Source organism: Mustela nivalis (genome assembly GCF_964662115.1).
Source record: "Mustela nivalis genome assembly, chromosome: 10".
NCBI lineage: Eukaryota > Metazoa > Chordata > Mammalia > Carnivora > Mustelidae > Mustela > Mustela nivalis.
Genome location: NC_139029.1, coordinates 107,889,021 through 107,910,901, shown reverse-complemented (window position 1 = coordinate 107,910,901; position 21,881 = coordinate 107,889,021). Strand labels below are relative to the sequence as shown.

The following is a 21,881-nucleotide window of genomic DNA, read 5'->3' as shown; positions in this document are numbered from 1 at the left end:
CCTCCCTTATTCCCACTTATCTCCAGGAAAATGAAAATCTCACTGAGGGAAGGAGATATTGGTTTCCTTTTGTTTATTCAAGTTTAAGAACATATGGTGGTTTTTATACTTCAGACTATTTGTAACATTGCAAGTTCTTCCTCTCTTTTTCCTTTAAATACCAACCCAGAGAATTTCATTATTACCTAAACTTGACAGAATAACAAACCAAAAGGGTTTAGCAAGCATCCTTAGCTTTACTGAGCTAGAATCCAAAACAACAATCTCTTTTTTTTTTCTTTTTTTCTTAAAGAATCTCTGTGATTTTAAGTAGTAGTATACATTTAATTTCTTCACACACTAGAAGTCTACAGGTCATGAAGTTCTATCCACTCTCCCCAAGCCACACATCACTCAGAAAAGCCCTTCTATCTGTCATATCTGGCTTACTACATACATACAACACTATTTCCTATGTGCCTGGATCCATAACAGGCTAGCGTGCCCAAAGATATCTTGAATAGTTAAGGGACCACATCCAGATCAATGGACAATAGACTAGAAGATGCACAACTGAAATGTGAACCTCATGACATGTATGTAAAAACAACAAGAAGGGAGGGGGCATTTGAGTGTTACGGTCAGTTAAAGTGTCAGACTCTTGGTTTGGGATCAGGTTGTAATCTCAGGTTCATGAGATTAAGTCCCTTATTGGGCTGGTGCTCAACACAGAATCTCCTTAAGATTCTCTCTCCATCAACCACTGCCCTCTCCCTTTAACTCTCTCAAATAAATAAGTCTTAAAAAAAAAAAAAACAAGAAGGGAAAATAATTAAGAATTGAGCTAAATTTAGTAAAAAACAAGAATAAAACTTCCATATTTGGGGTACATAAGAACACTGATGGGGCACCTGGGTGGCTCAGTTAAAGCCTCTGCCTTCGGCTCAGGTCATGATCCCAGGATCCTGGGATCTATCCCTGCATTGGGCTTCCTCCTCAGCAGGGAGTCTGTCCCCCCACACCTACCTCTCTGCCTACTTGTGATCTCTGTCAAATAAACAAATAAAATCTTTTAAAAAAACCAACACTAATAATAAATGAAATGAAGACTGTGGGTTCTCCTTAATAAAAATGGAGTAATTGAGAGGAATGAACAGTGGCGTCACATCACATACATACACACACCCACATCACACTGCACACATACCACACACACACACATACACCACATACACATACACCACACATATATACACCACACACTACACACACATTGCACACACACCACACACATATACCACACACAAATAACATATACCACACACACCACACACACAACCCTACGCTTACACACATACTGCAAATACCACACACCACACACACATATGCACCACACATACATATACCACACACACACCACCTGTACCACACATACCATATACACATATACACTATAGATACAAACACACCACATCATACACACAAAAACAGTACATGTACCACGAACACATACACATATACCACACATACACAGCACACACACATATACCGCACACATACCCTACACATACCCCACGCACACCACACATAAACACATAAACACAAACTTCAGCCACAATTTCTTTCTCCTTCTAGCACTCCAGAATTATAGAGAGTGATAACACTTGCCATTGCGTTTTTGGTTTCTGCATCAAACAGCAGATATTTGTGGCTTGTGGATGACTGTCATCCTTGAGGTATATTTCTGGAAAAAGTGTACAAAACAATGGTGTACAAAAACCTCAATCTAGGTTCTTGACCATATCTCCTCAGTTATTTATCAAGGAAGTGGGAGCACAGTGCCCTCCTTGCAGCTTCTTACAAAGGTCCAATGGGGCAATGTATAAAGAAATCCTGAGAGCTTGTTGTCCAATGCCGGTGGATATTTGGGAGGTGACTGTGAAGGATTTGAATAAAATGCTGGAGAAGAAAAAGGAACTATGGCTCATTGATGATGATGAAATCAAAATCCAAAAGATTTCAGCAGATTTTAACTATGAGGAAATGTTGCTAATATTATGGTAGATTTTGTGTCATATTAGACACTAAATCAAGACAAACTGGAGTCCCACACCTAGGTTGAAAAACAGGCCTGGTGAGGATATGATGGGGTAAGAGGTGGAGTAATAGCAGTTGTGATGGAAAGATCTGCTGGGCAGTGTGACCAAAAGACAGTCTTGGAATGCATTGCTTATATTATTTTTTTATTGAAGTATAATTGGCATACAATGTTATATTAGTTCCATATAGACAATATAGTGATTCAACCATTCTACGCATTACTCAGTGCTCACCACAGTAAGTGTAGTCACTGTTGGTCACTGTATGTTATTACAGTATTACTGACTATATTCCTTATGCTGTACTTTTCGTTTTCATGACATTTATTTTATAATTAGAAGTTTGCACCTCTTAATTATTTTTATCTATTTCAACCAATCTCCTCCCTCCCAATCTCCCCTCTGGTAACACCAGTTTGTTCTATGTATATAGAGTTTAGTTTTTTGTTTGTTTATTTCTTTGTCATTGCTATAATTATTATTACAAAATAAATTCAGAACTACACCATTTACATAGGGTTTTGCAGGTATCACCTTATAAATTAAAGGATATTGATAGATCAATAAGGTAATTACTTCTGTGAACTTTATCTAAGTCAAGGGCCCCTGGGTTTTTTGTCCAGTTCTGGCCACCCACTGTAAAGGGAATGTGAGCAACCTGGAGAACAGCCTAATGTCCAGACAAAGAAATAGAAACTCAGTTCAGCACTGTCATGTACTAGCCGTGTAATTAACCTCAGGAAGGTCATGTAATCTCTCCAAGCCCAGCCTCAGTTTCCTCAGCTGTCAAAGAGCCCTACAGAGCTGTTTTAAAGATGAAATGAAATTATATATATAGTGATTCCCTGCAGGAAGAAAGACCACTGGATATTATTAGACACTCAGCTATCTTAATTATTCAAATATTGGTGTCCAATCTGTGGGTCTGCTGTGAACTTGTTTGATCCCAGGTCGGTTTCTTCCCTCCACCTTCACACCTTGGGCTCCTCCTTCCTCCCCCACCCCCATATGATGAGCCAGTGGGAGGGACACCATCCAGGACAAACCGGATAAACGAATTACATTTGCCATCTGCTCCAAAACAAGTCAATAGACAATCACAACACCAGTTTCCCTTTGAATTCTGCATGTCTAAAATGTTTACTGAGTACTGACACAGACATGGATGGGGTAAACATGGTCCCCACTCTTATGGCCCTTATAATCTAGTACGTCAGTCAGACAACATAAAACATAAAACATGCACACACACAGAAAAACACGTAAAAAAAAATAATTACAAATCAACAGAATGCTAAAGAAGAACCATACAGAAGAATCCTAATTTGGTAGCCTCAAAAGATGGACTCTTAAAAGAAGGAAAATATGAGCTGAGCCTAGAGGAAGAATTAAGAAACTTCCCATCTCCCCTTCCATGCAGACAGCTGCATCATTCTTGGGTACCAAAAGACTGCTGGCCACCCTGAAAGGGAACTCCCAACTCCCTACCAGAGGGAGTCACATTTTACTGTAGTCTCTGCAGAAAGTCCCCTAAGTTCCTCCTACACCTCCCAAGACCTCCCACCCCACCTACCACTCTTCCCAGGTAATAACACCTTCTCTTCTCTCCTAGTCAACATTTCTAATTAAGGCCTTGCACTCAATCAGCCCTGCCAGGCAAAACCTGCTGGGCCAGAAACACACCTGCCCTGCTTCCACTTCTGTGTGGCATTAAATTCTGAAAAATGTGTCCCTTACCCATAGCCACCCAACCCTTGGCCTCCTGCTCCTCCTTCCACTCCCTGGAACCCTGGAAGCCCTGGAGCAGGGTGGGACACATTGGTGGGGATCAATAGTGCTAAGGCACAGGCCCCTTTCCTGCTGCTTCTTCCATGCTGCCATTTTCTAGATGCTGGGGAAAACAAAAGAAGAGGGCAGAATCAGATCAACCACAGAACCAGAAGGGTGAACAGAGACAGAAAATGAGAAGCATTGAAGGGCAGAGAGGGAGGCAGTGTGAAAGAAAGCAAGAAAAAGAGAGACATAGGCAGAGGTGAGAGGGAGACAGAGACATAGAGATAATGAAGAAGGGTGCATGTGTGATAGAGAGAGAGAGAGAGAACTGAAGTGGGAAAGAAAGAAGCCAAAGGGACAGAGGAAGAGCCTGGGAGTATAGGAGGTAGCTGGGCAAGTGGGGTTGAGATAGTCCCTGCCCTACCCCATCCCTGGCTGAGGCCTTCACAATAAGGTCACAGAAGCATCCAAGGATGGTGGGGGAACTTTGGTGGTGGAGCATGTTTTTTCCCAAATCTCACTGATTTGTGGGGGTGGGGGGAGTACACCAGAAGTGGGAGCACCTGTTGTCCCAGAATAAGGATGGAATTAATCTGTGAAAAATCTGATGTACTACAAGTAGTGGGCAGTTTCATGCAATGTGAAGACACGGGACTTTCCACTCTTGACAAATTTCTCAAAACCAGCTGAGGGAATAACAGCTGCCTTCCCAAGCTGGGAATGCTGCCTCTGCTCACCCAGCCCTGCCCAGGCATGGCTCTTCCCCTTCCATTGCACAGACACAAAGGCCTCCATGTGCCCCTGGAGATCCTGAGATCTGACAGGTGTGGTGCAGCCTGGGGAGTCCAGGTTGGGAGGGAGAAGTGGGGAGGAAGAGACTCAGGTGAAGTCCATGGGCACCTGGGGCAAGAAGATGTCATTTCTGGTCCAGAGAATCAGGAAGCCTTTTGGGATAGCTAGCCTGGATTAGTGTCTTAAACCTGGTGTAATTGCAGTAGTCAGGAGTGGGGCAGGGACAGTGTGGGCAAAGGCTCCAAGATGGAAAAGCCCAGCAGCTGAGCCCATACCTTGCCCACCTGGGCTCATTCTGTGAGAAAAGGTAAATTGGAGTGAGATTGTGGAAGGCTCTAACTGCCATGTTGAGTTGTTTACTCTGTCTGAAAAGAGGGACCACAAAATTATCTTGACCAGACAGGTGAGAGGAATGATGCCATGCTCAGAATCTGAGTCTCTCTTCTCACTGAATGAACTTGAACAGGTAATCTGACCCCTTTGGGTTCAATTTTCTATAAAATGTAGGGCTTTAGCCAGATAAGCATTTTATTCTGGAACCAAAAAAAAAAAAAAACTTCGTTTGGTGTCTTTTTTTTTTCCCCTCCCAGCTACTAGTTGTGGAAAACAACTGACAAGATGAGCCCTAGAACCCCTCCTACTCTGACAGTAAGAACGCCTCTTACTCTGACACCTCCTTCATGAGGTGTGTGTCCCTCTTTTACCATGAGCTCCTTCTGACCTGCCAAGGCCTGTGTGCCACAAGCTTCAGGCCAGCCTGCTGTCCTGGGGAGTGTCAAACTCCTGGGAGCTCCCAGGGCTGGTGCCTGCATAGCCATGTCCTTTCTGCTGCAAATAGGACTAATTGATACTGAAGGAAAGAGAAAATTCTTCTCTAAACTTGAGGTCTTCTGGCCGGACTGGAAATTAAATTTATATGAGATAGATTAACGGGAGAATAAAACCTGAAAGTTAGTTAAGTGCACACAGAGGCCTAAAAATATAATTGAGAACTAAAGAAATGACCAAGGCTGTTAGTTTTTATATATTTTAAACAAAGAGATAAGTTTGTCAGGCATTGACAGAATAAAGGAAATTTAATTTTGGGAGCTTGGGGTAGTAAATTAGTAAAAACTAACAAAAAAATTTTTATATAGCCTTCTCTGCTCTGGATTCCCCACCTCTGGTGATGAGGATATCTCTTTACCTCATGCTACAGGGGAGATACCTTTCACATGGAGATTTACTTCTGCTTTCAGTGGGATTAAGAAGGGTCTGAGTGTAGCAACATGGACACGACTGGAAGAGATTATGCTGAGTGAAATAAGTCAAGCAGAGAGAATCAATTATCATATGGTTTCACTTATTTGTGGAGTATAACAAATAGCATGGAGGACATGGGGAGTTAGAAAGGAGAAGGGAGTTGGGGGAAATTGGAAGGGGAGGTGAACCATGAGAGACTATGGACTCTGAAAAATAATCTGAGGGGTTTGAAGGGGCGGGGGGTGGGAGGTCGGGGTACCAGGTGGTGGGTAATATAGAGGGCACGGATTGCACGGAGCACTGGGTGTGGTGCAAAAATAATGAATACTGTTACGCTGAAAATAACAAATAATTTTTTTTAAAAAAGGGTCTGAGTGTCCTTCTAGCACAGGCTGTCTCTTACATAACTTTTACTTAAAAGGATTTGTATGCCAAAGTGGCGCATTTGGGGGCAGCCTGCTCTTGCCTCCTATGACAGTAAAACTACAGCAATAGCAATATGAATATCCATACCTCCAGGAACTTTAATAGAATCATTATCACATGCCAACCATGAGGTCTAAGACCTTACCACACTTCATTCACTTAACTCTCTCAACAACCCTCTGAGGGGGTGAGGGGTAGTGTGAACCCCACTTCATGATTAAGTGGAGTTGGGAAGAATTTATCTATACTGAGGACTCAGAAGAGGCAATGGCAAAGAACAGGCTGCCTCAGAATTTGCCATAAAAAAAAGCATTTGCCCACTGAGTGCTCTGTTTTTACTTAGATTGTATATGTGAGACCAATACAATTATTTGCAAAAGACAATAGTCTAGACCACAGAGTTGTTGATTTGAGGAGGCCTTGAAGAGTGTTTGTGGAGGTCAGGGTGTCTACAGCCCTGTCTACAGCCTGCCTGGGACAGAGGCTCCAGGAGGCCAACAAGACCCTGCCTGGGACAGAGGCTCTGGGAGGCCAACAAGATCCTCCGGGATCAGGTTTGAATCAAAGGGAAGAGAACCGTCCTCAGTCAAAGGTAGGATTGTAAGAAAGGTCAAGAAATTTGAAGGACAGTTTTTATTGTGATACTATTCCTCAGCATCTCACACCCTCCTTGTTGGCTACTCCCTGTGTGAAGGGTTAGGAAACTCATCTTTGATGTTTTAAGTGATGGAGAAATAGAAGTTTCCCCTGGGAAGTCTGTATCCAGCCCCCTCCCCCAAGGAAGGAGAGTCTGGTAGAGAGAGCTCAAGGGGGTTCTCCAGGAACCAACTCTTGAGGGTTCAGTAAATCAGAAAGGGGCACTGGGTCCCCTAGCCCACCTAACCCTCGAGATAAATCATTCCTTCCTTTGCTTACATGCCAGGTGGCCAGACAACAAATAACAAAAGGACAGCAAATCCAGTAAGATCACAGGGACAGTCTTCGAAAAGCAAAAGGGCTGTAAAAATAAGAGGCTGTCAAAACCTGCCTTGTTGATACAAAATTTGGGTGTTCACCCTTTCTGATGGCTGTGTAATATTCCTTTACATATATGGACTGTATCTTCTTTATCCATTCTTCTGTTGACTCTTGGCTCTTTCTACAGTTTGGCAATTGTGACCATTGCTGCTATGAACATTGGGGTGCAGGTGGCCCTTCTTTTCACTACATCTGTATTTTTGGGGTAAATACCCAGAAGGAAGAGATATAAAACACCAGACACAGTATGAATACCAAAGGTTATAGAGGGGAGAAAAGTCCATGTTTCTGGCTTCTTCTTTTTAACCCTCCCCTTCTTCTTCCCCCTTCATGTTTCCAGATCAGGAGAAATAAGATCCTACCCATGTGCTTCCAGTGCACAGCAGAATACTGCCTACTGCATGCAGAATACTTTCAGTATCTGGCTTCTCTCTGAGTGGGAGGATCCCAGCCCTAGAGGACTGCAGAGTGCCAGGCTCTATGTCCCCAGTGAACCCACACCTTGTAGGGCACAGGTAACTTATATGAACACAGCCCAGATAGGCCTGGAGGAATGTAGTCTCTGTCCTCGGGGAGTTCAAGGAGGACAGGACACAGGACCCTTGAGGCATAGCAACCATTACACATAAGCCACAAAAGCTGGCTCTGAGCCTCAGACAGGGAAGGGCAGGAACAGAAAGAAAGCTGGCGGGATGGAGGACTGCCCCAGAAGACATTCCCAGAGAAGGGGTAGTGGAGCAGACTGAAAAGAGGAGCAGGGACTTGATCCACTCTTTCGTTCATTTGTCCACCTCTCCAACAAACCTCTGTAGCACCTACAAGACTCCAGACACTGCTCAGGACCTGAGGACGTGGGGGAAAAGAAAACTGGAAATCCTCACAATTCAGTGGAGGGAGGTAGCACACCTATAAGTGATGGGGCCCTGAAATAAGGGCCACATTCACATTTAGACAAGTTGGTGTGTGCGCAGAGAGGGGCTTCAGGCCTTGAACCCATGTGAGTCTTGGGGGCTGCCAGGCAGATGACAGGGCTAAGGTACATGGGACAGAGGGGCAGCCAGAAAGGGAAAGAGAAGTCAAACAAGCATCAGCCCACCTTCCCACCTGGCTTAGGAGCTGGGTGCTCAAGGAAGGGGAAGATGAGGAGAGAGGATGGTGGGGCCTACTCAGAGGGCTGGGAATGTCCAACTCTGGGGTCTTAGAGCTGCTTGGAGGATAATGGGGTGCTAGCAGTAGAGGATCATCCTAACTTGAGAAAGGAGGGACAGGATGGGGCTGACAGGGAGGGGACACCCAAGTGTTGAGTCAGGACAGAGGGTGAGGACAGGGAAAGCCCGGCAGCCAGGCAGACACAGGTAATAGTCTCAGAGGGAGCAGGGGCTTCCTCAGTATTTGAAATGAGGCCAAGCCTTAATGATGTTGTACAAAGCTCACCCGGGAGACAGGGTGTTGACAATATCACTGTGCCCCACCAGCAGGTAGTTGGGAATTAAATATCCCTTGTCCACTGCACACTGGATCAGGTTCTAGGCTGCCTCCAAAGCTGTGGCATTGGGCGAGGTATCTGCAAAAACAGTTATCTATCTGTTACAGGTTTCCAAGGTACCCTGCCCAGGGCAGGACCCACTCCTGAATCACCTGTAATGCACCCCTACCACCATGCTAATATATTCTGCTACTGCCTGCAAGTCTATATACAGAAAACAAAGTCAGGCCTTAGATTCATCAGCATCAAAGTTCTTCCTGAATGAAAAGAACAGAGTCTGGGATACATAGAGTTGTTTGGGGATGTACAGAATGTTTGTCCATTGCAAATATTTAACTTTGTAGTTCTCAATTGGGGGAATTTAGCCTCCCAGGGGATATTTAGTACTGACTAGACACGGTTTTGGTTGTCACAAATAGGCAAAATATGTTACAGGCATCTGGGGGAGAAGCCAGGGATGCAGCTAAGGGTCCTACAATACACAGGTCAGTTCTTCTACAAAGACTTACCCGATCCAGGATGTCAATAGTGTTGAAGCTGAGAAACCTTGCTTTGGCCACAAGGTGTGCTTCCTGTACCTTCACACACCCACCCCCATCCCAGGCACCTTCCTAGGTATCCCCTCACCCCACCCAACATTCATTTTAGTATCATCCTGAACCAGTCCCAGTGACATGAGCTCCTCTTCCCAGAGATGCAGCAAAAGTTCCCTGAGTCTAAACAAACTCTAGTCAAGAGCTCTGAACAATGGCAATTGTCAGTGAACATTCTGGATGCTGATACAAGGACTAATCTAGGGATGTGGCAAATAAGGTAAAGGTTCCCACATTGTTGCCATGGTAAAAACTTAACAAAATATATGCAAAAAGATATTTTCCCCTTGTCTTATATATGTTTTGATGTCAGAAGAGAAAGACATTTGATTGGTTGTGAAGGAGATAGATTCAGGGTGGGCATTCTCTCTGGGGGTGGGGGAGTTCACTCCTGGTAACACTCAGATTAGTCAAATGATAAATCTGAAGCTGGCTAAGTCTAGCATATGCAGGCACTAAAGTGATGCCTGAGTTTGATGCTGTTGTCTTGCATTTGAGACACTCTTCCTCAAACACCATACAATGACTGCTACTGCCCAAAGCATGCACTTACCCAAAAAAGTGCCCATAAAGGCAATGCCCAAGGCAATGTCATTGTAGCCAGGAGGATGGGAACCTTGGACATTTCAGCCCACTCCTTCATAAACAGCACCATCCTGCCCCACGAGGAAGCTAAAGGACCAAGAGGGGAGATGGAGATCAGCATGACAGACAGACAATCTGGGATTGTTTCATTTATTTATTCACTCATTCATTCAATCACTCATGCTTTATTCAGCAGACACTGATTAGCTATTAAATTCTCAGCACTGAGTTACAAAAAAGACAGCAAGGGCATGTTGATAAACCAGCTTTCATCAGAAAGGGGCAAGGGGAGGAAGCCCAATTTATAGCCTTTACTGATTTCTGTAGTGTAAAACTCCCACCATAGCTGATTTTCAGCTACTGATGATTTAAAAAATGTCCTGGCTCCCTAATAATCCACTCTCATGAGCCTATCCAGCTCTGGCACACTGCTGCTACCTTAAGGAGCCCACAGTCTAGGAAGAAAAGAGCAACAGCTGCCATCCCTGCAACCTGGCCTTCCCCAAACCTTGCCAATGACATTGTTTCCCTGGAGGTAACCTGTGGCTGCCTCACTGCTAAGGTCAAAGTACACTTCTCTAGCCCTGCCTTGCCTGATCCCTCTGCATCCACAAACATCTTCCCCCCTTCACTTCCATCCTACTCTCTCTCCCAGCTGTCTTTTGTGGCTGCCCCTCACTCCTCTGCACTTTGTCTCCCTGTGTCCTTTCTTTAAATGTGCAGTTCTTCATGTCTTTCTGATGCAAATTTAATATCAAACCCTGCTTTTAGTCCCTTGGCAACATAGTCCAAACTTCCCAGTTTAAGTGTCAAGATTATTCATGAGATGGCCCCTGTTTGCCTCCTTATCTTTCACCATCTGTCTCTTTGTCATCTATTTTTATTATGATAAAATTCTCTTGGTTCCTCAAAGACACCATTCTTGGGCTGGCATCCAGGACTTTCCACAGAGGTCCTTTTTCTCTGTTTGAAACACTCTTCCCACTCTTCTGACAAGTTCGCTCATTTCTTAGGTCAGCTGATAGTCACCTCCCAAGGAGTACTTCCTTAATACTCAATACCCTAGCAAGCTAGTGTGTTAAAAATGTCTCCTGTTTACATTTTTCACCCTTTATCATAACACTTAATGTACTCTATTATGATTTATTCATTTAATTATCTTTCTCATTTAGCAGAGTATCAGCTCCATCAAGGCAAGAACCAAATCTGTGCTACATCTGATAGCATCCCCATGTCACAGAGTAGGCATTCAACTGTATTCTCAGTGAATTAATTTATAGCAAGTGGGTGTTTACTCCTGACTACAGGTCATTTCACAGTGAGCAGGGTCATGAAAGTTATGGTAAAAGGGACACAATAAAAGGGCAAAAACCAAGGGACAGGAAACTGGCTTCTGAAACCTGAACGGAAAAAGGAAAAGGTCCTTTCTCAGCACCCATCATTTTCCATTTTAGGTTAAAAACATATAGTAAAATTTCAGGTATCCATTCTATTCAAAGAGAGCAACTCTGTATAAACCTGCATAGCAGGATATAGCAGAGCACTTGACAAGTCTTAACAGATGAAAGGTATTGGAGGAAATTTTCTCCTATCTCAAAAGGGTTGAAACTAAAGCAGGAAGGAGAGAGGAGATTCTATCAGCACAGAATCATGTGGTAATTGTAATTCCACGGTAATCACAATTGGTAAATGTAAGCCCACTGGATTTGGTAATCCAGTGGTAATTGGTAAATCCAGCTAAGGCACAGAGTGCCTGGCCAGAAGGAAGGTAGGTCTAAATTCCAACTCTACTAGCTAAGCCATGAAGCCATGAAGCCATGAAGCCATGAAGCCCCTAAACAAAGGGCTTCTTGGTTAATGTGTACTGTCTGTACCCTGAACAGAGTACCTGGCCAGAAGGTAGGTCTAAATTCCAACTCCACTAGCTAAGCCATGAAGCCCCTAAACAATGGGCTTCTTGATTAATGTGTACTGTCTGGATTAGTGGTGGCCCATCCTGAGACTTAATGTTCAGTATAATTATTTCTGATGGATATGAGATGGTCTCTAACCTCATACATCTTATCTGTGAGCTTGGAGTGCATCTTGCAAGAAGTTTTTATTATCCCATTAAGTCAGTGTGCTCTTTATAAAAAAAAAATTACAGGAGAAAGAGAAAGCCTCCTACACTGTTGGTGGGAATGCAAGCTGGTGCAACCACTCTGGAAAACAGTATGGAGGTGCCTCAAAAAGTTGAAAATAGAGTTACCTTATGACCCAGCAATTGGGTCATATACCTTGGGTATATACCTAAAGATACAAACATAGTGATCTGAAGGGGCATGTGCATCCGAATGTTTATAGCAGCAATTTCCACAATAGCCAAACTATGGAAAGAACCTAGATGTCCATCAACAGATGAATGGATAAATAAAATGTGGTGTATATATACAATGGAATACTATGCATCCATCAAAATAAATGAAATCTTGCCATTTGTGACGACGTGGATGGAACTAGAGGGTATTATGCTTAGTGAAATAACTCAGTTGGAGAAAGACAACTATCATATGATCTCCGTGATATGAGAAAGTGGAGATGCAACATGAGGGGACTAGGGGGGTAGGAAGAGAGGGAGACAAACCATAAGAGACTCTTAATCTCACAAAACTGAGGGTTGCCAGGGGGAGGGAGGGAGGGAGAGGGTGGTGGGGTTATGGACTTTGGGGAGGGTATGTGCTATGATGAGTGCTGTGAGGTGTGTAAACCTGGAAATTCACAGACCTGTACCCCTGGGGCTAATAATACATTATATGTTTATAAAAAATAAAAATTAAAAAAAATTACAGATCTTGGCATTAGAGCAAACAAAGGATATTATCTGGCGCCTTCAGACAGGAAAGATATTCTCTACAGGCTTTACAATCTTGCATTTGTACAACTTCCTCTAATAGCTTTCCATCAGTCTTGGCCTCAATCATGTCAATACATGATCTTTAAAAAGGACACATTTTGAGTACATGCCCAAGGAGAATGACTAGCCCTTTAGCTATATCCTAGGTAAGACTCACCCAGAGCTGCATGAAAAATCAAAGTTATACATAAAACACCTCTCATATGGTGCACGTTCAGTAATTCAAAAATTCAGAGTCTATCCTCAGGTAAAAGAAGCCCACATGTCCTGAGGTCCACTTACTTATATCCAATGTCACACGAGTTCAGCCTGTCTATGAGGAGGGACTGGATATCTTTGACCAGCAGGCAGCACTCATCAGACATGATGCAGGTTCTCCCAGCAGTGTGGATGATGATGATGTAGTTAGCTGGGAGCAATGGGTCTCCCTGGCCTCCCATGCAGACCATGAGATAATAGTGGAGCAAACTGAGAAGGGAAGCAAAAAAAAAAGGGGGGGGGGACATGTGGGCTTATTGTGCCCACCCATGTTCACTACTGAACATCCCCCATCCTAACCTGACTCTGACTGTGGAACTCAAGAGAGCCCACCTGAGTGGTGAGTATGTTTTCCTGATTGAATTATATTCAAGAGGCAAGAATCATAGAGCCATGGAATCTAAACCAAAAACAAAAAAACCCAGAGGACAGTGGGGATGTTGATCCTAAGAATAAATGGATGTTCATTCCCAAGGAAAAAGGATACCTATCTATCTGCATGATGCACATTATCTTTAAAACTTTAGTAAGACTAGGAAAAGGTTGAAAGTGGTTATTAACTATACTTTTTTTTTTTTTCTAAGTGAACTCTGTCCCCAATGTGGGGCTCAAACTTAAGACCCCAAGATCAAGATTCACATGCTCTACCAACTGAGTCAGCCAAGTGCCACTTAACTATACTGGTTTTGATGTTACTGTTTGTTAAACCCTTTTTAAAATCTAGTATTTAATACCCAAATTACCCTAACAATTTCCTCTGACTTCGGTATTCGTAGTGATGTAAGCCCTTCAGTTTATCAGTGCTGTTCTGGTTCAGAAAGATGTGCATTTGTGCTTTTATGTGTTGTGCTTGTATGTGTTAGATGCCTATTCCTCTCCATGTTTTTTTTGTTTTGGTTCTGTTTTTGTTTTTGTTTGCCTCCACAGCCCTTTTCACCTTCTAACATGCCAAATATTTGACTTGCTTATTTGCTTATTTTCTTTTTCTACCCTCTAGGTTGAAACTTCACAAGGGCACCACTTTTGTGTTTTGTTCCATAACAGGTTCTCAGTAAGTAATTGTTGACTGATTAAAAAAATGAGAACACATATATTACACCAGGTTAATACAATGGTTCTATCATTCTAGGAATCTGAGGGATAAAGAGGTAACCTAGAGGGTCCTTCGCAAGGTGTGCCAGCCCCAAAGGTTCAGAGAGCTATGTGACCGGTTGCCTATCAGAAAGGATCCAATGAAAGCCTAACTGAAAAGTCCACTCCCAATGGCATTTGAAAGTTTGTAGGGGGTAGTCTGGTTGGGTGGGTCTAGAAGGAGGCTCCTGTAGGATTGAAGGTCTTACCTTCCTTGGCATTTGCCTTCTGCAGAGGGAGTAGGCAGTTCTCACCTTTCACAAGAAGGGGCTGAACGTACTTTGATGACAGGTGGCCCTTCTGGACAGCATAGCAGATCAGGCCCTTCATTGCTGATTGGGCATCCAGGCTGGGACTGTGGCCTGAAAAAGAGCCATCTGTAGCAACCTGGGTCTGGCCTGCATTTCATGGGGCTGTGGGGGAAGGATTAGATGCCCTGCCAGCCCTTACATAACTGTTGGCAGGAAACTGGATCATCACCTAGGTTGGAAAGCCTAAAAGTTAAGGATCCACCTGCCCCAGGATGAAGACCTTTCCCAATAACCTGCCAAAACTTCATTCATTGCTCTTTCTCCATGGAAGAGCTAAAATGCTACCCCATGTTCAGTAATGCCCAGCTAGCTGGGTCAGGGTTTCCCATTGGAAGGAGCTCATCCAGGCATGTGCCAGCCTCTTTACTGCATTAATTTCTTTAATCCTCACCAAAAACCTCTGAGGTAGATGCTGTTATGTTATTATTCACAGAAAGGAACTTGAGGCTTCAAGAAGTAACATGCTCAAGACCCTACTACTAACAGGGTGACACGCAGGTAACAATAACACACACACACACACACACACACACACACATAAATGCTGAACACAGAGTCCTCTGGTGTGCTGGAAACCACCCTGGAACTGGAAATGGAAGGTGTGAGCTTGCCTTCTGATTCTTCTTGGGTCACTTCCTCCAGAATTCAGGATGTACTTTGTGTAACAGCAGATCAGGAGACTTGTCTGGATTTTCTCACAGAGTATTGGGAAGGGACAATAAGAAACTAGACATGCAAGAGCTTTAACAGTCAAGGGTGCACCAACTCAGGGGAATGGTCCTGGAGCATGTATGTTAGAATGCTGGGAGAGCTGGGAGGACAGACAGCAGTAAGACTAGAAGAAATTGGAAGGGATTCAGGGATTGGAGGCCTCAGAGTGGTCTTAAAAACTGTACAGAAATCTTGAGGTAAGAGATGGGAGGAAGAGGTGCCTGGTAGGAAACGGGAAGCAGGGTCTGGTGCTGCAGAAGAGTCAGAGTCAGAGAGGAAGATGTGACAGTCACTTACAGAAGAGAGCAGAAGCCTACATGTTTCCATAAAGAAAATGACTGTCCATAAAGAGAAATAATGGCCACCACCTCCACTGAAAAATATCCAGGGGAAAAGGAGATACCTCAGAGACTGAGGAGGAAACCAGAGTAGGAAGAGGAGAACCAACACCATTCACATAAGCCAAGAGAGAGGGGAACTGCAGGACAGTAGATCATCAGGGAACTAGGAGAAGGTCAAGGAGGCAATGTAGAAACAAAGAAGTAGGTAACTCTTTGGAGAAGGGCAACTGAGATGATGATTATCTTCCTTGGTGCCAAAAAAAGCAAAGCCCAGGGAGATGTTGTTGTATCCCTGGGTGTGCAGGCCTTGGACATTCCAGCCAACACCTTCATACACCCTGCCATGATCCCCAACCAGGAAGCTGTGGAGCAGGAGATATAGGCTGAGTGGTTGGCACTGTGGCACATCCCCACAAAAGGAACCATTTGTCAGTTTCCAAAAGGAGAAGGGTTTAAGCTCTGTTCACTACAGGGAATTTGCATGTACTTGTCCCAGACAGTGGATAGGCCAAGTCAATTATATTCCCTTAGAATTCAGAACCCACCCCCAAACTCCCAATCTCCCTCCTTTGTTTAGAAGCCCAGGTTTTATGTAAATCATCCTACACACTAAGAAGGAAGAGAGGCCCTGGTGCCACCAGAGTAGCTAACCCAGTTACACTGTAAGATTCTTCTTAGCTTCCACATTGCCTCAAACACAGCTCTCCTCCTTCTTCCAAAATGCATGTTAACCTGTGTCATCTCCACATAGGCTATTCATGTGATTCCTCCCTGCCAGGTTACTGTCTTATATAGATTTCTCAGGAAGTATCTCCTCAGATAAGGACATGGATGCAGGCACTTTTTTTTTAGAAGGGGTCCCAGAAGCCAGTATGAGGGAGCAAGGAGAGAGAGTCAGAAGGAAGAAATCCAACAAAGTATACACAATTGGGCCAGCTTCACAATGGCTACCTGGGGCTCAGAACTTTTCCCCCCATTGCCTGCCACCAGACAGGTAAACTTCCAAGGAACTGAGTACATGCACCTAAATATTGTCCCTAAAAAGGACTGAGGGCTGAGAAAGTTATTTACAACTGTTGACCCCTGTGGGGGATTAACTCCCTTTCACCATCAGGAGTGGTAAAAGTCTGAAGCAGAAAACCAGAGATGCAGAAGGTAGTCAAAGTGAAAAGCAATCACCATGCATAGGAACTGTCTACACCTAGGTAAGGTCAGAGGTGGGCTGAGGACATGCAGTCCTAGGCACTAAGAGGGCCCACTAGAGTGACCACTAGAGTAAGACGTCTCACCATAAGAGCCCCCTACATGCAGTGAAGTGGAACATGCAGTGGGCAAAGAGCCAGTTTTGAGTCAGTCTGTGCTCCACAACCTTGTAACACACCCAGTCAACCTAGATGACTCTCAGAAAAATCAAACAATGTCCCTGCCTTGGTCCCCTCACCTGGAGCATGGAGATGGTAATGTATGCCTGACAAATGCACCCACGCACTTGGTAGTCATTCATAACTACTAGTGTGCTGTGTGAACCAGTTTTGGAGGGAGCTAGGAAGTATAGTTATTATTTAACCTTCCCTGCTTCCTTTTAGGAGATCTAGAAAATTCAAAAGGATTTAGAATTTTATAGGGTTTTTAATACTTTATTCACTATAAATCTGATATAAGCTCAACCCAGGAAATGAGGAAAGAAGTCATAAGTAAGGGTGAGAGGAGCACCCTAAGGAGCAACATTGATCATATACCCCCACATGGCCCTTACTTGTAGGCCACATCACACCAGCTGTTGTGTATGTGATGAGCCCGCAGCTCCCACAGCCTCTGACTGCACGTAGTCTGGTTGTGACACTCCAGTCCAGGGATATGGTGCGTGACAAGGAAATCCACGGGCATGGTCAGTGGGATGCTGCAGCCAACAGTTTCGGCCCCCAATTCCTTGCAAGAGATCACTGTGGATACATCTGTGGGGTAATCATGAAGGTGAGGAGGATATTACTCAGTGTATCCTGCCCCATTGCTGCCTCACTAACCTCCCTTGTTAACCTCCCTGGGTGCCATTCTGGGCTGGTTAAGTTTTCCCTGGTTAACCTCCTTCCCTGGTTAACCTCCCTGGGTGCCATTCTGGGCTGCATGGGCCCAATAGGGGTGGAAGAGTCCTGGGAGGAGGCTTTCTTTTCTTTTCTTTTCTTTTTCTTTTTTTTTTTTTTTTGATTGATTTATTTATTTTTTAAAGATTTATTTATTTATTTGCCAGAGATAGAGAGAGAGAGTACACACAAGCAGGCAGAAAGGCAGGCAGAGGCAGCGAGAGAAGCAGGCTCCCTGCTGAGCAAGGAGCCCAATGCGGGACTTGATCCCAGGACCCTGGGATCATGACCTGAGCCGAAGGCAGCGGCTTAACCAACTGAGACACCCAGGAGTCCCAGGGAGGAGGCTTTCAACAGACACTCCATCTACTTCTCAGACACACCATCTCCTTCTCACCTCCTCATCTATTTCCTCTCCACTGCCCCTAACGCAGAGTTTGCACATGCCTAGAGCAGCTTAGATGCTCTGCTTCCCTATAGAGGGCATCCACATCCCACTGGACAGACTCCATCCTGAAGCTCCTGCCCTGCTCTATTTCTGGACCTCTGCTTTAGGAATAAGCTCCTTCCCACTGCTTCCCCTGGGAAAGCCCTGAGTGGCCCCTCTGAGTTTCATTGCTGCACACTATGCTCACTGACAGTTTGCTCTGTGACTCTGACTGTGTCCTTTGTCCTGCCCTGAGTGCTTTCTGAGGGGACTAAATCTCTTCCTCAACCTAGAGGCTCTCTGCAGATAGGTCCTGGCCCTCCCATTCAGTTGGATGACTCCCTCAGGGCAAGGTGAGGATCTCCATCTTTAGGCTAGAGGGCTCTGCGTGCAGATGCTGAATCTCCCTGTCCTGGCTTCTGTCCTCTTCTGGTACCACACCAGACCCCCAAAGCCTGTGGCATCCCTGCAGGTGTTTTCTTGATGCTCCACTGTCTTAGTGCCATTTGCCACATGCCAACCACAAGGGGAAGAGCAGATTTCAGAAGCACCCTAGTCACAGAACATACCCAGCTGTCTTTAAGCCTCCTCACCATTGAGACTGAGATTTCCTTACTCAGTGAGATAAGAGATGTTGCCAAACAGGTCCCGAAGGCCCTCTGATACACATTTGGCTTGTGTTTCATCCCAGGAGAAATCACCTGCAGAAGAACAGTCCATTTTACAGGTCCTCAGAGAGTCCCAGTACTAGCCATCTCAGAGACAGATTCAGGCCAGATCACTGAGGCCTCTCCAGGAGAACTCTCTGTGCTAACCAGAGGACCACCTCCAATAGCAACACATGCATATTTTTCTTCAACATCAACTCCAGGGAATCCCCAGAATACAGTTAAATAGCCAAGAGCAGGAAGTTGGAAATATACCCATTTCTCATGAGCTGCATCTATATACACTACTGGGAAAACAACAATAAACTGGAAATGTATCTAAGCATCTCAAAAGTGCAGGGTTTTCTTTTGTGTGGATTTTACCAAGTAGAAACAATGAAAAGATGATATGGAAAATTGCACAAATCAAGTCAGTTCTTTCAGACCTGATTTGGAGTCATGTGTTGTGCCAAAGCCCCTCTGTATGTGACTGACACCCCTAGCCTCAAGAAACTTCCTCTTACTGAGAAACATAACCCCAGCCACATACAGATAGAATCATTGCTTCCCTTGCTCAGGTGCAAAGTTCTTCATGTGCATTATCTCATTTAACCCTCAAAAGTTCAAGAAATGGGCAGAGGACATGAACAGACATTTCTGCAAAGAAGACATCCAGATGGCCAACAGACACATGAAAAAGTGCTCCATATCACTCGGCATCAGGGAAATACAAATCAAAACCACAATGTGATATCACCTCACACCAGTCAGAATGGCTAAAATAAACAAGTCAGGAAATGACAGATGCTGGCGAGGATGCGGAGAAAGGGGAACCCTCCTACACTGTTGGTGGGAATGGAAGCTGGTGCAGCCACTCTGGAAAACAGCATGGAGGTTCCTCAAAATGTTGAAAATAGAACTGCTCTATGACCCAGCAATTGCACTATTGGGTATTTACCCTAAAGATACAAATGTAGTGATCCAAAGGGGCACGTGCACCCGAATGTTTATAGCAGCAATGTCCACAATAGCCAAACTATGGAAAGAACCTAGATGTCCATCAACAGATGAATGGATCAAGAAGATGTGGTATATATACACAATGGAATACTATGCAGCCATCAAAAGAAATGAAATCTTGCCATTTGCGACAACATGGATGGAACTAGAGCGTATCATGCTTAGCGAAATAAGTCAAGCAGAGAAAGACAACTATCATATGATCTCCCTGATATGAGGAAGTGGTGATGCAACATGGGGGCTTAAGTGGGTAGAAGAAGAATCAATGAAACAAGATGGGATTGGGAGAGAGACAAACCATAAGTGACTCTTAATCTCACAAAACAAACTGAGGGTTGCTGGGGGGAGGGGGTTTGGGAGAAGGGGGTGGGATTATGGACATTGGGGAGGGTATGTGCTTTGGTGAGTGCTGTGAAGTGTGTAAACCTGGTGATTCACAGACCTGTACCCCTGGGGATAAAAATATATGTTTATAAAAATAAAAAATTTAAAAAAAAAGTTTGGGAAATCATAAATTTATTTCAATTATCAGATGGGAAAATAAAGGTTTAAAGGGATGAATAATTTGCTTAAAACATTGCTGGAGGTAAGCCAAGAATTTGAAACCAGGTTTATAGGCTTCAAGTTCTGTGTTCCAAAAGCAAAGCTATTTTTTTCTCCCTAAGGGAAAGGTAACATTTAAAGAACTCTGATCCAGTAAAGGAAAACCATCCCAGGCCCTAAGACCCAGAGCCGAGACACAAAACCACAGAAGCATCCTCATGTGGTCCCAAAACACTGTTAGGAGAGTGAAGAACTCAATCCTAGGAGAGACACTGACAGTTAATCAGACCATCTTCACTCCTCAAACAGGCCACCTACCCCACTGCATGGTACCCCTGTTTGCCTTCCTGCCAAACTATGGGCCTCCTGAGGGCCAGCATCTGACCAGGACTCTCAAGGTCCCCAGTATATGTCAGGTGTTCCTTAAATGGGTAAACACCCTCATCTAATTTCCCTGGGCAACTAGATTTCACTGAGTGACTACTAATGTACAAGGCCAGCATAGGCACTCACACATATAATCTTATTTAATCCTTATGCTAACACTGCCATGTAGTATTACTAACCCCCATTCTTATAGAAGAGAAAATCCAGGAATAGTAGAACTAAAAAATCCAAACACACATGGATGGGTCTTGTGCTGAGAACTCCTTCCCAGTGGGGGATGCACTGGAGTGAGAGAGGGTACAAGAGTCAGTTGGGGGTATTCCCCAGCTCTAGGGCAGAAGAAATCTGATCTTAACACTTAATGTGGTACATCCAGTCCCTTCAAAGGGAGAGGGCTTCACAACCAGAAATGCACTCACACCCACACTCAGAAATACCTGTGGGTCCTGCACTGTCCCAGCCCAACACAGGTCAGGGTGCAGGTGGCTCTCCCATCATTGGCTGGCAGTTCCTTCCTTCAAATTTGGCCACTGGCCCTGCCCTGCTCCTCCAGCTGCAACCTCCTAGGCCTTCAGGCTCCTTCTCACCAAGGGAACACTTGAGCTCTGGTCTTCCAGAGGGAAGGGGATCCCTATTGGAAGGTGGAGAGAGGGCAGAGTTCTGAGGCTCCCACAAGTTTTATCCAGGACACCCAGAGGAACTGGAGGAGAGAGACCAGATTCAAGCTGAAAGCAAGGCCTCGCCCTGTGAATAAGCCCAGGTACCTCCTCCCTGGAAAATGACGCGATTGCCCTAGGCTCCCTGAGCTGTTTTCTCATTGCCGGTCCTTAGAAACCTGACCAACCCAACATCTGGGAGTACTTCCTGGCCTTAGAGACTGTAAGAGGAACAAATTTTGCCACTCCAGGATATGCTTCTTTGGCATATTGATTATGCCAAGCTGGTTATTTTTTTAAGGAAATACACAAGAGCCATGAGAAATGCTGAAATCCAAGAAATAAACTTTTTGTAAGAGGCCTTTACATAAATAAGGGAAATCTCCACTTGTAAGGGTGACTCCTTTAGTACCAGAAAGAGGGAGTGACTGTCAAATCTCTAGAAGATGCAATCAATGGAGAAAGCAATGACTTCTGCTTATA

At 44.4% G+C, this 21,881-nt stretch overlaps 1 long non-coding RNA gene and 1 pseudogene across 2 annotated transcripts in view; one reads left to right on the top strand and one right to left on the bottom strand.

Annotated features, from left to right (window-relative positions):
• LOC309842017 overlaps positions 1-21,881 on the top strand; it is a 273,345-nt gene that overhangs the window by 171,382 nt on the left and 80,082 nt on the right. The window lies entirely within an intron of this gene.
• Positions 8,714-20,575, bottom strand: LOC309842503 (peptidoglycan recognition protein 4-like; annotated as a pseudogene). The gene is made up of 8 exons: positions 20,521-20,575; positions 18,762-18,846; positions 17,394-17,609; positions 15,881-15,999; positions 14,484-14,636; positions 13,168-13,353; positions 9,961-10,079; positions 8,714-8,892 (listed from the first exon to the last, which is right to left on the bottom strand). The product of its transcript is annotated as a peptidoglycan recognition protein 4-like (transcript).